Source organism: Camelus dromedarius, chromosome 3, assembly GCF_036321535.1.
Source record: "Camelus dromedarius isolate mCamDro1 chromosome 3, mCamDro1.pat, whole genome shotgun sequence".
Taxonomy (NCBI): domain Eukaryota; kingdom Metazoa; phylum Chordata; class Mammalia; order Artiodactyla; family Camelidae; genus Camelus; species Camelus dromedarius.
Window position 1 is genome coordinate 71,462,221 of NC_087438.1, and position 4,044 is coordinate 71,466,264.

At 29.9% G+C, this 4,044-nt stretch overlaps 1 non-coding gene across 1 annotated transcript; it reads left to right on the forward strand.

Annotated features, from left to right (window-relative positions):
* The first annotated feature begins 1,239 nt into the window (after window positions 1-1,239).
* On the forward strand, window positions 1,240-1,345 carry LOC116152426 (U6 spliceosomal RNA). The gene has a single exon (XR_004136057.1). It is a non-coding gene; the product is annotated as a U6 spliceosomal RNA (small nuclear RNA).
* Window positions 1,346-4,044: the final 2,699 nt, after the last annotated feature.

The following is a 4,044-nucleotide window of genomic DNA, read 5'->3' on the forward strand; positions in this document are numbered from 1 at the left end:
CTCTCTTTCCATTTCTTTGTGTCTTCTTCAATGTCTTTTAACAGTGTCTTACAGTTTTTAGTGTATAGGTCTCTTACCTGCAGTAGTTCTGGATGAGGATGGAAGTGATAGAAAAAAGTAGAGAAAGTAATTTATATGTATAAATTATATGTTTAGGTATATACACATATACATATACACAGTGAAAACAAAAACAAGAGCAAGTAATATTTATTAAAAACTATAACTTAATAAAGCTTTTCTGAAGTAAGAATTATGTCTTCATATTAAAAGGGAATATCATATATCAGACAAAATTTTAACAAGTAGCCAAAATCAAAACATATTCTGGTAAAAACTGATTTAAGCTTACAATGCTTTCACAATTAAATTGCTTTAAACAACTTTAAAGATAATTCCAGTACTACTTAAACTATTTTAAAGCATAAACAAAGGGGAAAAACTTCCAAATCCTTATTACAAGGTAAGTGTAATATTATAAAACTTGATAAAAATTGCTCTAAGAGGATCCACAAAGTAATCATTCATGTGACTATCAGTAAAAATTTTTGATTTCTATATTTAATATGTTTGCAATAAAACACCATATTTTAATTTTCCTAATCTAGAACATTTAATTATAATATTCATGTGAAAGGACAGATATGCAAGAATTGAGAAATCAGTAAACCATGAAAAAGATATTCTAGACCCTCTCCCAATATGAAATGTATTTTATGTCCTTTATAATTAAGATATTGGAATATGAATGACCCAGAATAGAAAATCTGGAAATACACCTATTGGCAAGGAAAACTGAGTATATTATGAACACAGAATCAGAAATCATTGAGCAAAAAATATCATTTATAATGAGCAGTGTTGGAATACTATCATAGCCATATGAAGAAAAAACAAGAAGATAACTTCACACAGCAAGTATCAGAAAAAAAATGTGTGAATTCACCTATAAACTTGAAAGTAGGGAAAAGTCCTAACTGTGATTAATAAAATAGAGTCAATAAAGGGTAAGATTAATAGTATTAATTTTATAACTTTTTCAAAAACTATCTCTGACAAATAAACATTACATTCAACAAAAGACAAAACAGTAAAACCTAAATGCAATGAAAAATGTTTATAAAGTCCATCAGATCTATTCATTAATAGAATTTTAAGATACAATATATTTGTGATATAAACCAAGCCAGATATTCAGATGTATCCTAAAGATATTTTAAAGATAAGAAGAAATGCAAGGTGTCACTTCAGCAGCACACATACTAAAATTGGAATGATACAGAGAAGATTAGTATGGACCCTGTGCGAAAATGATATGTAAATTAGTAAAGCATTCTATATTTTTCTGTATACTTAAAAATGATTAAAATATTAATTTTTTGTTATATATTTTACCATAATAAAAAGATATCAAAATATAAATGAAAAAATTAAAATAATGTGGTAAGTAAAAAGAAGCGCAAGGACACTAAACTTCTTCAGTCATCTCAATTTCAGTAAAAATGTTGGTATTAGTATCATTCTGAGTTCATATTTATACTAAAAAAAATTTAAATCTAGCTGGTTAGATTAGTCTCAATAAAAACAGTGAGAAAAGACTAGACATGATGTACCTCTTGATGTGTTGCAGTAGGAAGGTCGCAACTCCTCCTATTTATCAAAAAATAAAATAAATTTGATCATCCTTCTAAAATGTAACCACTTTCTTACAGGAAGTAAAGTAGCGTGTAGACCATCTTAAGTGAAACAAAAGAGTACAATAAGCAAAATCCAAAAGGTGCAAAATTATTATACAATCAATGCCCCTGTTTTCTTTATTGAATAAATTATAAGAAAAAAGATGGGAAGTTTATAAATTAAAAACAATTTAAACTATACCAAAAAAAGCAGTATAAACTTTGTTTCCTGATTCAAACAATTGTTTGTAAATCAAAAATACTGTAAGATATTGGAGGAAATGTGAATCCTGTGTATTTCATAACATTAAATGAATTATACTTAAATTACTTTAGGGGAAATGATAAAATATTGGAATAATGATTTTTAAAGTGTCTTTTATACATACATATGAGGGATCTTTGGATGCAGTAATTATTATCTAGGATTTGACAGAAAAAATATCCAGGCTGAGGTGTGGGATGGCGATTAGGTTTAGACTTGGAGAAAAATTGATTGTTTTGCAACTGGATTTTGGATCCATGTGGGTTCATTATGTTCCTTTTTTCTTTTCAGTATTTGTACTGTTCCATAGCATTTTTATGAAGTACGAGCACTAATATCACAGACAAAAAGTAGTGAAGGAAAAGCATCCTTTCAAATTATTTACATGGCTGTGAATAAGAAAGAACAATGAGAGAGAACCTAAGCTTATTATGCTCTATTTATCTTCTTTTAAACTCTTCATTGCTTCAACCCACTTTCCATCGAGCTTATGCTTTCCTATTTTAAAGTGCATATGGCTAGATGTACATGAAATTGTTAACCAAAAATAGTTGGTCAAATTCTTTTTTAATAAAGTAACATGCCTTGGCTTTTTTTTTTTTTAAACATAATCTTAAGGATTAGACATTAAATGCCAAGTACTTTTTAAAGTATTTTTGCTATTTACTCTCCACCTGGGAGAAATGTGACCTCATTCCATGTTCTAAATAACACAATAGTGCCCTAGTGATTAGTGTATTAAGACAGATGGAAGGAAAACACATGGCTTTGCACTTTTAACAACCTGCTCAATATTAACCAGTTACCAAGGCATTTAAAAGCAAAGCATAAAAAATTCAATTGATTAAGCATGGTGGGCAATAAATTAAACAAACTCTATATTTATGTTACTAATACGCAAGTAACAGTCTTTTATTTTGAGTGACAGCCACCACAGTCAAGGTTTAGAACACTCCCATCCCCCAAAAATTCTTCTTACGTCCCTTAGTAGTCAGTCGTTCTACCCACACTTGCTTCTAAATAATCACTGATCAGCCAGAAAACAAACTATGGTTTTGCCTTTTCTAGAATTTCACATAACTTTTATACAAAGCCATAGAGTATGTAGTCTTTAATAAGTGGCTTCTTTTACGTAAGTGCTGACTGTGCAGTACTGGGAAACTTGGCTGTATCATTCCTGAGTGGCTTCTAGATATAATAGAGAAAGCATTGAAGAATAAGGCAGAAGACCTCACTTCTCTCTCTCCTGCCCTAATCCGTGAACTGATACATATTTTAATTTCTTTCATTCAGCAACAGTAAGATGAGAATAGTACCATTTTGTTCTCTTCAAGGCTGCTATGTTAGATCTGATTAGAGAGAGTGTGTAAAGTGCTTTCTAAAATGTGATACACTACACAGGTGTATTCAGAAGAAAAGAACAGCAGAAGTAAGAGAAATGACAGCTTTTTAAAAGATACTATTAACGATGAGTAAATGTATATTAAAATATAAAGTTCTCAAATTCAATTTTTTCTTTGTGGCGATGGGAATAAAATGGAGAGAAACTGTGAATGGATTTTTATGAAATTTGAGTAAAATAGAAAAAAGTAAAACAAGAAGTATAAAAAAGCACTATTAAGCCTATATAAATAAAAATAGCTAGCTTTAGAAATAAACTGTATGATTTTAATTATTTTCTTCATCAACGTCAAGAATTTATTCTACATAGGACACATTATTTGCCAAAGTTATATTTATCAAATAGAGCATATAATTCTCATCTTCAAGTTTCATCTACTTTCCCTGTTAACATTGGAAAGGGACAAATAAAATGGCTTTAAAATGAAGTTAAAGGACAAGGGGAGAAAACTGTTCCTCCAAATTAAACTGTAAACATTATGTGAATGTTGACATTTCTAACTTAATGAAAAAAATAGTTTTTTCCTCTTAGTTTTTGTTTGTTTGTTTTATCTAATGTCAAGATGATGAAGTAAAGTGGATTGCCCTCCCCATTGTGGATGGGCATCTTCTAATCCACTGAGGGACTGCATGGAACTGAATGGCAGAGGAAGGGAGGATATGTTCTCTGTGATCAACTGCTAGGCTGGAATATCCTTCTGC